Source organism: Uloborus diversus, chromosome 6 (genome assembly GCF_026930045.1).
Source record: "Uloborus diversus isolate 005 chromosome 6, Udiv.v.3.1, whole genome shotgun sequence".
NCBI lineage: Eukaryota > Metazoa > Arthropoda > Arachnida > Araneae > Uloboridae > Uloborus > Uloborus diversus.
Genome location: NC_072736.1, coordinates 86,342,698 through 86,356,259, shown reverse-complemented (window position 1 = coordinate 86,356,259; position 13,562 = coordinate 86,342,698).

Sequence of the window (13,562 nt, the reverse complement as noted above, 5' to 3'; positions counted from 1 at the left end):
GCACTTCGATCCACTTTTCCAATAATTAACCCCCTCCAAAACCGGAAGCTAGATCCACAGTTGGACAAGGGCAATAACTTATTTTAGGGATAAGCATTCCTCGCTCAAGGCATTATTTGGCATTATTGATGTAAAGTCAATGGTAGAAACAAGGTAGCAATTTTTTAATATTTCTGAAACAAATTAATTTTTATATTTTTGTTTAAAAAATATCCAGAGAGAATGAACATCCTTTCTTACCTTTTTTGGTTAATCTACTTTGGATATCATTTTGTTCCCAAGTTTCCGTGACTTCTCCTGCAGCATTAAAACGGAAATTTCTTCATATCTGATCTCCTTTTTTGATATGAAAACTAACAAAAATAAAAGCCCTCACCATTGTTCAACTCCTTTTGTCCACCTGCTTAAACGGAGTGTATCTCCAGATTAAAATAGCAAGTCACATGGTTCTTCTTTGTTGGCCTTGACCGTTATAGTGGGAATCGCATGTAGAACTGTCATTCGCGCTTTATTATTCTAATTTGAGTTTGATTTATGGTGTTTTGATTGCAGCGAGATCTTGCTCCCTTGACCTTCGTAAAATTTGCTGAAAATCTCCGTTGCTTTAACAGGCTTTTCAATAGTGGAGGGAACGTGTTTTACGCGTGAAATTGTGGAGTAAATTTTTCTTTTGTTGAAGAGTCACAGCATGTTCCGCATTTTTGCTCAACTCTCTTCAACGCTTGCTACACTACAGGAAGACTATAGAGTATTCAATAAACGAAAAATTGAAAATATTTTAATTTTTTCTGTTGAACTGGAAGATTGAATGGGGAATATATAGTTGTCAGTCAAATTTACGTCTGTGGTAGATTCATGGAAGGAGGGCACAATATTTCCGTGTTGCATTTCTTGCAACTTTTACATTTTGTTGTTGAGTTTTTTTTTCTCTCTCTCTTTTTCATCATTTTGTAAAAATCATTTCTTATCATAGTATAATCTTCTTAAAGTTTTTTTGTAAAAACCTAATATTGAAAATGTGCTAATTTTTTCGGGTGAAGTACACTGTATTTAACCAAACGAAGAGCCATATTTCTATAAGTAAGTCGCTCCGGTTTCATACGTATTATTATTTCGGCTTAAGCGCTGTCTTAATTAACCAAAATTTATTCCGTTCATTATTTATGTAAACTAATACCGCTTCTAATTAATCAGTATGGATTTCGATTGTTACCGAATGTAATCCATCTATTCAAAAACCTAAATCTAAATGGCACGATTCGAAAATGTTTATTACTCAGGCTCGACGATCATACTTTCATCTGAATTTAATTCCGTGCCGTATTTACGTAAACCAATTCCGCTTCTAAATAATCCATATTGCACCGTAGTTACCGAATCTAATCAATTCATTGAGAAACTAAAACCTAAATAGTACGATTTGATTACGTTTCAAATTACTCAGAATCAATCTTATTTCTTCATTCCTCTGGATTTAAGTAAAAAAATAATTCATACTTATATGGTGAACAATTAATCACGACTGATTCCATTTGCAATTTATTTGACTAACTTTTATCATAACTAGGGACCGATTTCCAGATCTCGGTGCCCTGTGCCCGAAACCATTAGGAACTCCCCTAAAGAGAGTCAGCAAGTCTAAATGGCTTAAATTACAATAGCACTATAATTTTTTAGATGACGGCAAATTGTAAACAGCCTGAAGCTTTTTCTAGAAGTACAGCAGACACAACTTCAGAATTTAATTTAGCTAAATTATGCAGGATAGAAGTAATAACTCATAGAATTTACTGATGAGCAGGATCAAAGCTATATGGGAACAAGATATTTGTACTGAGTAATCCTGTGCAATACGTAAATTGGGGGCCTCTTACAAGTTGCAGGCCCTTGGCCTCGAATACCTTTCCGTAATTCAGAACCTGATTGGAAGTCATCCAAATGTATCACATTAAAACTAATCCGTATAAATCCATTTTATGTATAATGTGCCCGTTATACAATTACTCTCATGTAAATATTTTGCAAACAGTTAATGTGTACTGTTCCTGGTATTACTTAAACACCGTATTAATTTTCATTCAGAATGGATCTAGAGTGATCATTTCTTTATGAATCGGAATTGGTTCCGGTTAGTTAGTCCGGTTCAGTTACGTCAAAAAACCTTTCAACTTTCCGTATCATTTTTGTTTCCGATTAATCTAATTTGACGCAGTTCTTTATTCTGATTAAAATTATTTTATTTAAATTTAATTTTTTTAAATTCAACCAAATGTGTGGAAATGTTTGAATAACGTCATTTTTATTGAAATTTAATGTCGTTCCTATATTTTAGGTATAGAACGTTTCCATACATATGGCTCAATAAAAGTAGAAAAATGTACCGGATAACTGAAAAGCATTGTATAGGAAAATAATAAATTTTAATCATTGTGTGTTTTTTGAATATATTTTTAAAGGACAAAAACGTATTGCCAGGCAAAAAATGCTTTGGTAATAAATTTTCTTTGATTTGAGAACCCCACAATCTCTTCCAAAAATCGCAAGTTTCAGCATTGCTTGACAAATCACCAACAACTTTCTCTCTAAAAAAATTGTTTTTTCAAGCTACGTAAATCACTAAATTCTAATAGTTCATGCAAAACCATGGTTTTCATAAGTTATCTACAAAACTGTTCAGTTGGAAATAAATACCATATTTACGATTTATTTCGTGTGTCCTGTGGCAGAGGAAAGCTCACATTTAACCGTGACCGCAACTGAGATTCGCATAAAATCATACAGCAAGTTTTATTATTCTCCTTTGACAGAGATTTATTCTTTTCCTCTGTATAACTTTTTCCACCTTTTGAATCTTGTCGGATATAGATTCAAATTTATGTGATCCTTTGCTTATGGCATACGATAAGTCTGTGTTCATGATTTTCCTGATGAATACATTACTGCTCAATCACAACAAGATATGGTTGGTAGTGGAAGCAATACTTTTTTTTTTTCATTTCGATCACAACATTTACCTAATTGAAGTAGCCCATTGGTGTTAATGTGTTATTTTCAGGGAATTATCTACATTATATGATCGACAAATATTAATGGGCACAACCCTTGAAAATTCCTTGAAAGTTCTTGAGTTTCATTTTTCCAACTAGGAGGCCTTGAAAAGTACTTAAAAGTCATATATTTTCCTTGAAAAGAATCTTAACTAAGTCACTGTACTTGGACAAATAGAACTGAGAGGAAATCAGACTGAAACTTTCAACCCAGGGACCGTGTGCTGATATTGTAGAAACGACTCTGCTGGTAGACAAATCAATATATTCAAATTTTAATAGTCAAATCAACGGGCAATTCAAAAAAGGAAAGGATTGCGCATTGATATGTCTATTCGTAAGTCGTTTCTACAATATATGCACACGGCTCCGCGTCAAAGACAGACTTGAATTTGAATAAATTCCACGAAAACGGAAACCATCTTTTTACTTTCTGGATTTGCCGCATCAGACAAGTAGGGGTCGAAAGCAATAACAAAAATCATTTTAACCACTGTCATCATTTTTTTTTTTTTTTCACATGAGTAAAATATTTCCAAATAAAAACCTTCTGCTTTTTAGTATGAAATTTGAATTTCTCTTAGACGTCCAAACTCAGAGATAGAAGAAATAGCATGAAATTTGAGATTTTTATGCAGATTTTATTAAGTATTTTATTCATTGCTTTTTTCTGAAGTTGACTTAAAATCATTATGTTTAATCTGTGATGAAATTGCTTCGAGTTAATTTACACGAATTTTAATCTGACTTTTTTTTCTATTTTTTAGCTTCATTGTGGCTTAGACTACTGCCGCTTTGTCTCATTTCCTGCTTTCAATTATCGGATTCCTTTTCCTGTAAGTATTTTCTTTTTTTAATTTCCCTTGTCTTTATGTAACTATAGAAGGTATAAAAGAACAGTTACATGCAATATACCAGACAGCCGGTTATCACATCAAGAGATTGCAGTTTCATTCTTGTTAGAACTCATCAGTGTGGATTAGCGAATAACCGAGCTGGGAGGCAGATGTCATTTCATTGAAGCTGAGAGTGCGAACAAAGTGCAGTCTCTGGATGTGATAACAAGGCTGTCTGGTGTATTACATGTAGTTCTGGGTCTTAGCCCTGGCTCAGGGGCGGTAACTTACTGCTAAAAGAACAGTTGTCTGATACGAGGGAAAACCCAAAAGAAACCGGACTAATGGTGCGATGCCAATTCTCGATGTAGTAATCTGTTCTCCAGCTAGATGGCTCAAGTAGAGACCTTTACAAACCAGCTGTGCAAGTGGCGTCAGTGTAGTTGATAACGTCTGATCGTAGTATTGGTTTTTCTCAGGTGTTGTTGCTTTTCGCCTGCGAACTCATTATGGCAGATTTAAAAGAACAAACTGTAAGCTTGAAATTTTACTTCTTGCTTGAAAAGTCGGCAACGGAATAGCTTACCAAATGCTTCAACAAGCTTTCAAGAACGATGCTATGAGCCGTACACAAGTTTTCGAGTGGTTTGGGAGCTTTAAACGTGGTAGCATGAATGTTGACGATCATGCTCGCTCTGAGCACCCTTCAACGTCTCAAAATGATGAAAACGTTGAGAAAATCCGCCAGAAAATCAACGAGAGTCGTCGTTTTACGATTGAAGAAACTTTATAAGAAAGAAGAGTGAGTTGGAGCTCGCGCTGGCGATCGGAAGAATGATTCCTTCCCCATGATAACGCTACCATACACACAGCCTTCACTATTATTCGCTATTTGGCCTCTCAGGGGTGGCTAGTCGTTCCTCCACCCCCGTATTCGCCAGACCTAGCCCTCTGTGATTCCTTTCTGTTTCCGAGGATGAAAATAATTCTCAAAGTGCAACATTTTGATGATGTAGAGGCTGTGAAAACTACATCGCAACGGGCACTGGACATGGTCAAAGTTAAAGAGTTCCAGGAATGCTTCTAACAGTGGAAAAAAAGAATTAACACGTGTATTGCATCTAAGGGTGAACACTTTAAAGAAGACTAAAGAAATTTTGTGAATAAACTAATATATAAATATTTTAGAACAAAAATCCGGTTATTTTTGGGTCCCCCCTCGTATCCTCTACTTGCTTACTTAACTGAGTTATTAATTTTATTTATTTGTTTTGGTCGACACGCAAGTTAAGAACTATGTCCGAGAGTGGATGGGCGAATTTTGGTCGAGATGGATAACAAATTTTGTAATTAAAAATATATAATTCTATGACTAAATGCTTGAAAAAAAATGAGTATTTCAGAAGCTCAAAAATTAGCCCGGAGGTTAGACTGAAATTTTAACAAATGAATATTTTTATCCAGCTCTGAGCAATTTCTGAGAAAGGAAAAAATATTATGTGAGCTTAATATTATTTTCTTTAAATCGGCAAAAATTTATTAAACTCTACAAGTATCGTTATGAAGATTAATAACGCGTTAGCATTTCAGTGGCAAAATGTGTCATGCATAATAAAAGCAGCCAGTCTTTGCGTCACTTTTAAAGATAGATAACAATCTAAAAATCATACAATGTCATCCAAGTTGATTAATGCTATATATATGTGCATTCTCACTTACGTACAAGAAAAATTACAAGATTTCTATAAGACCAATAATGTTGAAGAAATATTTGCTTTAACTATTCATCATTATATAGGCAATTAATGCTAAATTAAAAGCTTTGAATATTATAATGAGAGAATTAATTATAGGAAGAATCAAATAACACCGAATGTTCATTAATCATGTTCAGTGCCGAAAATAGGTAACATGATGTTATGTAAGATATCTTCTACCACTGAGTGGGGGGGGGGAGTACATGCTGGCAAGGTAGTTTTAGTTGTAACATGTGTATAGAGTAGGGGTCGGCAACCTTTGTGGTAAGGAGCTATTTTTTCCAAATGTAGTAAATTGCTTATTAAAAGAGCCAAATATTTGTACATATATTGATTGATACTATTTCAAACTAGTATGTTGTGGCCATCACGAAACTTTCTTCTATATTTTTCCTTTTTCTGATCCCTCCCCAAGCTTGACGAGGAAGCAATATTCCTAACAAAAATAAAATTACACATGCAAAAACTTGACGACCATCCCAATGTCTGAATTATTGTAAAAGCAAAGCAAAGAGCGAAAATTGAAAGTTATTTTAAAAGCCTTGTTTGAATTAATTACAAATATTTTATTTATTAACAAACATAAGATGGCAACAGTTAAAAATTTTAAATCATTGAGACAATATTTCCCACTAGCTTTTGCCCGCGGCTTCGCTCACGTTGATGTAGTTTTTTTCAATTGATTTAAGTTAATGGTCATTACAGGCAGAGGTCAAATAGTTACCAAAAAATTGTTTGTCTCTAGTTTCGCCGACATTTCAAATTGTCTGTCCCCTTAAATGTATCAAAAGGTATGATTAAAACTGAAAATTAGGGGGAAGGGGAGTAAATGAAATGTCGGCAAAACTGAGAAGACACCCAAAAATCACAAAAAATAAATCATGAACATGTTCAGGAGTTGTAAAGATGTCAGTTTGGGTAATTCCCAAAAAATCCTATTCGAGTGAGGTCAACTATTCTTAAATAAAGTGAAATAGTTCCCTCATAATATCCCGATCTCCATCAAATGCATAATATCCAGCGCTACACCGGCAATCTAAATTATTGTATAATGTATATTTTCTTACCGTAGAAATCGTCCCAAAATAGGGTCAACAATGATGCTACCCGAAATGTTTCCAATAAACAGTAAAATTTGGCAATTGTTTGAAATTGTGTGCAAAGACAAAGTACTGGAAGTTTTTGCGCTGTTTATGAATTTGCGAATTAGTTGGCGAATTATTTTACGTGTTAACAAATTTAAAGAAAGAAATATTAAAGAAATGGCAATATTTGGTTACATAAACCGAGAAAAACAGTACTGAGTAGTCTTTAGCTTCAAAAACAGCGACAGTTGAAAAAAAATGCCAAATGCCTTAGCTATTGAAATGATGCCACAAAAAAAGTTTGCCTAGTCAATACAAATAAATAATTAAAAAAAAACATTAATTCCCTCAAAGTTGCATTAAAATAGAAAAAAAATCAGCCAAATCCATGTATTATTTGCCAATCTTGTGCAAAAATCTTACTTCAAGATTTGACTTGAGAAAAGCCTTGAACAGTCGCGAAAAGCAAAGATAGTCAACAATACAATAGTCGCTATCGACAGGGAGTTGAGATGATACACTAAATTTTGTATTGAGTTAAGGAAAGCCTTCGAACATGGAACTAAAAAGCTCATAACTCGTTTTTTATTCTACTTAGAAATTTCGAACAGGTGCCATCTTCAGCAGAAAAATCAGAGCTTTCGATAGACATATAATATTAATTTGTGCAAGTATTTTTTCATCCCCATATTAGAGAATTTATACGAAAATTACGTTTTATTGCCCCCCTAAGGGGGGTTTTACCCCCCATAATGGGACGAAAACTACCCTATGTGTTATTCTGATGCATAAGGTATATTATTGTATAGTTTCATCAAAATCCATTCAGTAGTTTTTGCGTGAAAGAGTAACAAACATCCATACATCCATACAGACAAACTTTCGCATATATAATAGTAGTAAGATCATTTCCATACAATTAAAATCACGAGAAATACGCAGACGACAATTTATTACGATTTATCTTTCTTATTGTTGCATTAATAAAGCTATTTTTATTCGCAAAAAAAAAAAAAAAAAATCAACACCTCTTGGAGCAATTGGAGTCAAAATTGAACCAAAGCCTGTTTACGTATGGATTCACATATATTCCAAATTTCAACCAGAACGTAGCATTACTTCTTGAGATAGGGCACTCACAATGGAAAAAAAAGAACGGGCGATTGCGCTACCCCCTTTTTAGCTGTTGACACCAAAATAAAATCAGCTCTTATACCCACTAAGGGCTACTTGTCAAAAAAATTTTGTTTGATTCCGTTCGTTATTTCTTGAGATACAGCAGTCACAATTGACGACAAAAAATGTTTTATAACTCAACCCCCGTTTGAGCTATTGTCACCAAAATTGAATCATCATCTGCTCCTGTTAAGGGCAACACGTGAACCAAATTTTGTTTGATTCCGCAAGTTACTTCCTGAGGAATAGCAAGCACGCGTAACTCAAAAAACGTCCCATTGCTCCACCCCCTTGGAGGAATTCGCGCCAAAAACCAATGGGCACAAGTTCACATAGGGGCACATATGTGTACCAAATTTCGTTCAATTTCATGCGGTAGTTTTTGCTGTAGAGCGGCCACAAAAAACTGGTCACACACAGACGTAACACACATACACACACATACATACACACACAGACACACACACACACACACACACAGACAGACAGACATTTTCCAAAAATAGTCGAAACGGACTCAGCACACCTCAAAACGTTCGAATCCGTCAAAATTCGAAATTCAAAAATTTGCACGAATCCAATACTTTCTTCTATATATTAGATATAAAAGAAAGTAAAAAGAATGCAATGATTATGGGCTGTGAAACATTTATATTGCTAGACTCAAACGTTTATTTTCCTTAACAATGTATAGCATAAAATCAATATTTTAAGTGAAACGAATAAACAGTCCTAACAATAAAAACCTAGTTTCAATGGACTACAGTGGCTCCCAAAAGTCTTCGTACACCTACGACTTTCAACGAAATAGGCCCCAATCCATTGGTTAGAATTAATATTTCGGAATAGGTATTTAATTATAAGATCTATGATCAATTTTTAACAAAACTACATGAAAAGCTTTTAAAAAATATTAAACTTAATTTTTAAAAAATCAAAAACCAAAAAGTGCCGGAAATTTTATGTCACAAAAGTATTCGTACACTTTATAAAATGTCTATATATTATTGAATAATCTAACTTTTTATTAAGTTATTAATTAGTAGAATATCATACAGTATTCATAACACCTTTTAAACGTCTGGGAATTGATTTCGTTCTTTTTCTTTCTTTTTTTTTTTTTGCGTAATTTCTGAGTAAGTGTTCAACCACACTTCGAGTCTTACTGTTTCTAGCTCTATTTTCGTTGTAAAGCCGTATTTTCGTAATCTAGCCTATAGATATCTCCAAATACGTTACATTAAGTTCAAATCTGGAGATTGAAGGGATATTTTCTAAATTTTAGGACAATTTTTGAGGCACTAGACACAAACGTTGAAAACCGTGTGCTTCATATCGTTATCTTGACAAAAAACAAAGTTGTTTCCAATAACCAAATTTTTGGCTAAGAGTTCAAAATTGGTTTTTAAAATATTTAAAGGAACAGCATAACTCATTATTTCATCAAAAAATTCCAAACTACAAAGTCCTGATGCTGATATGCACCCTCACACTAGAACACCTCCACCGTTCTGATTAACTGATCCAACTAAGTTCTTAAGATTAAGTTCCTAATTTTTTCTTCTACTTACAATTATGCAAAAATTTAACCAAAAATGTTGAATTCATTTTTATCTGTAAGTAAGACGTAATTCTAAAACGTTTTGAGCTTATTTATCCTTGATTTTGCGACGAAAAGCGTAAGCTTTCTGTTTTTCGCGCGATCAAGAAAATTTCTGCGGGAAGAGGCCCTATTTAATCCAGCTAATCAGGGAACTTGGCGAAAAATTTTAGGTGAAAATTAAACGTAAAATTTTTCTTTTAACTCTGTAGAAACTTTTACAGCACTCAAATGTGTATTTTTCATAATTTTTCAACTTTAAATCTCCGATCACGTTTTGTCAACTTTGTCGGTTGACCTTTTCTTACCTTGTTTTCGGTCCGATTCCTTTGTTTAAAGCATTTTATCAAGCACTCTACTATACAAACAAATAAATTAACTAATTTAGAGTCATTTCAAACCAATGTACCACTACTGTGGGAAACAAATTCGAATTTTGAATGGTGTTTGCGGTTTTTTACGAATACCAGCGATTTTATAGCAATAAAGACAATATTAAGGAATAAATAAACAAAAAGTAAAGCCAAATGACTTATAAGGGTCAACACAATGCAAAAATATTAATAAAACGGCATATGATAATTTAAATCATGAATTTATTCGAAAATAGTTGAGTGTACGATGACTTTTGTGGCGTGTTATTTCTCTGTCTCTTCGTTTTCTGACTTATTTCAAAAAGAAGATCCGTTAACATTTTGAAAAAAACCAATGGGTTGTATTTAGAATGACATAGGAATGATGTGAAAAAATATTGGACTCCATATTCGAATTCAGTTTCGAGTTATTTGGGTTTTGCTAAAAAATTTCAAAGTGTACGAACACTTTTGGGAGCCACTGTACCTACATAGCTGTGCAAAAATACAATTTTGCTTAAATACAACACTACCTCTTTTATTTCTTCTAATACTTGATAACGTACAATAAATGAATATTGATACTTTGTATTATTCATTTTCAAAAGATGTACCTAAAAGATTATAACCATAAAAAAGCTTTCATTTCTTGAGTGAGGATTGTTAAATGTAAAAAGGGTGTTATACAACCTGTAATACCCCTTCTTCCTTATCGTATAAATTAAGAGAAAAAATAATTATTAAAAACTATCAAAATTCTGTGAATAAAATTGTACGCAGTTACGATGTTCCACTCTATAAAATACGTTGTTTATGATTTGTCAAAATTAAACTAATAAATTACCCGAAGCCTTATAACTCGAATATTCCTTCATTTCGAAATTTTCATTTAAGACCCAAACTCGAGAAGGCTGTAGTAACTTTCCATAAATCGAACTGCCAATAACTCAAAGTTTTTAGTCAGCCCCTTGAGACTACGAGTTATTGAGGGTTGACTATAATAATAATAATGTAAACTCTCTATAACTCAAAGTCGCAAGGGACTGGCTAAAAATTTTCATTGAGTTCCAAACTCTTGAGAAAGCTGTAAGATCTGCCCATTACTTGAAAATTTTAGTCGGTCTCTTGGGACTTCGATCTATCGAGAGTTGGCAATAATAATTTCAGTCAGCTCTTAATAACTCGTAGTCCCAAGGGACTGGTTAAAAACTCCGAATTATTGGCAGTTCGAAAACCTTCTCTAGAGTTTGGAACCCAATAAAAATTTCGAGATACAGGAACATTCGAGTTATGAGACTTCAAGCTATCGAGAGTTGGCTGTATATGTATATTATCGTTGCGTATCTTGTAACCAAAAAATCTAAGTCTGCTACAGATTTACGACGAAAACTGGTTCTCTTCGTAAACTGCTACGTGAAGATAAATAAGTAAAATTATAGTGTGAAAATAAATGCGAAAGCTAAATTATTATATTAAACGCTATGAAATTAAAATTTGTTAAAATTTCATACTGAAAAAATTCAAAGTGATAGCGGTTTTTTTTTCTTTCTGAACAATTTGTACAAATGCACGTAGAGGGATTTGGAGGCGAAGCGACGATATGTAGATTTATAGCTTTCACCGTAAAAAGAAGCCCTGTTTTTTGCCCTTGATTTTTATAGCTGTCATGAACTTGACGTCAAAGAACAATTGCTGCACAATTGTAAAATACTCTGAGTTTAAACGGAAGTTCAAAAACGCGACCTTTGAACAAATGTAAGGTCAGGAAATAAAAATATCTACCTGATGCGCATAAAGATGATCATTTTCCCTGAAATACGTTTATGCAAATATCCTCCACCTTTCTTCCTTTCTCGGATAGACGTACCTTCACTATAACGGTCCATTAAACATCCAATGGCATTCTCCGAACCTACACAATAGTTTCGGGTTTTACTACATTTGTCTTGAAACTGCTAAAGAAACCAAAAAGTAAATTTAAGATCTACTAGATCAGTAAAGGTTGTGATCCGTAAGAATATGGTGGACCGTTATCTCAAATGGAGAACTCATGTATGCGCTTAGTTCACCCAGCTTTGACTTTCAGTATGCAGAAACTTGCGGAACATCAAATTGGTATAGAACTGCGATACGTTTTTTTGCTTTAAGTGTGTTCCGTTAAACCTACAGATAGAAGCACTTAACTTAGATCTGTTTTTCGGCAGTTGAAAGTCACAGCTCGTGGTTGACCTTATAGATTTCAAAGAATCGTGGCAATTTTCGCTTGGCGAAACTTTCCCTCACTTTTTATTTTGCTATTGTCAGTGTAAAGCAAAAACAGATACAGTAAAACCTGTGAAGTTGACCACCTTTGTAAGTTGGCCACCTGTCTAAGTTGACCGCTTTTTTTCAGGCACGGAATTAGCCCTTATCCTATAAATCAACCTTTGTAAGTTGACCACCTGTTAAAGTTGACCACTAAAGTAGTGCACCGCAAGTGGTCAACTTACACAGGTTTCACTGTACTGTAAATTCCCGATTATCGGCGGTCGGATTCTCCGCTGTTCCGATTATACGCGGGTCTTTTCATTTTTTTTCCCTCAACGGCCATTAAATGTTTTTTAAACTCCTGATTGAGTTATTGTTCGTGTTTAACATATGTATATTTTTTACATTCAATGTTAGTAAATGTAATGTAGCAATGTTTCTAGCTATAATTTAAATGTAGTTGCGAGTGTTATTCATAATTTTTAGCTTTTGTGTATATTAGTACCGTTTTTTTACCCATTATTTGGATTATCCGCGGTTTTTCTTATCCGCTGTTACCGTGACTCTATTCCGCGGATAATCGGGAGTTTACTGTAACATCATCGACACAAATGCAAAGTATCGAGTGTAAAAAAGTGCGTTTTTCAGTGTCGAAAGTTAAGAGATTGTATCAGAAGCGATATAATAATAGTACGGTTAATATAATTCTTAAAACAATTATAAAAGTGCTTATTAGTGCAGAAATAACATCATCGGAAATTTGTAACAACGATGTGTTCGCAAACTGAATTGGGATGTATAGTTAGGGCAAACCTAACCTGGCAGTGTCATAATACTCTGATTAAGGTCTGCACAGCGTTCACAAAGCTGCCAGGTTAAGTTTTTCCCAACTATAGTGATTCGAAAGGACTGTGAAATAAATTTGAGAAAGATCTGGATTGCAGTGAGGATCGAGTTTGATTGATTTCTTCAACATATATAGTTTGTAACTTGATTTGCATCTATATCAGGAATGAGTTCGTAAATTTTCCAGAACCGGAACACCAATTGAATCCTGAGTAGTGATCAACTTAATGTGAAAGGGCATTCATTAAATCACACCTGACCTCTAGACATAAATATTTAATAGAATGAAAACTTATTCACTTACGGTTTCAAGTAATCGCAATCGGTCTCCTAAGATGGTATGTATGGCTGTGTGATTTAATAGTTGATGCCACGATATTTAAAAAATATATATATATCTGTATCGTATGGAGTTTTTGTGATGGCGGAAACAGTATCCTCAATATAAAATCGATAGAAAAAAAAGAAAGAAAAAAGAAAAGCCATTTGCAACGTACCAGCTAGCCCAGTTATCACATCCTGAGACTGCAGTTTTGTCTACCAGTTTGTTGGCACTCTCAGCTTCAATGAGATGACATCTGTCTCCAGCTCGGTTATTCACTATTCCTGTCTGAA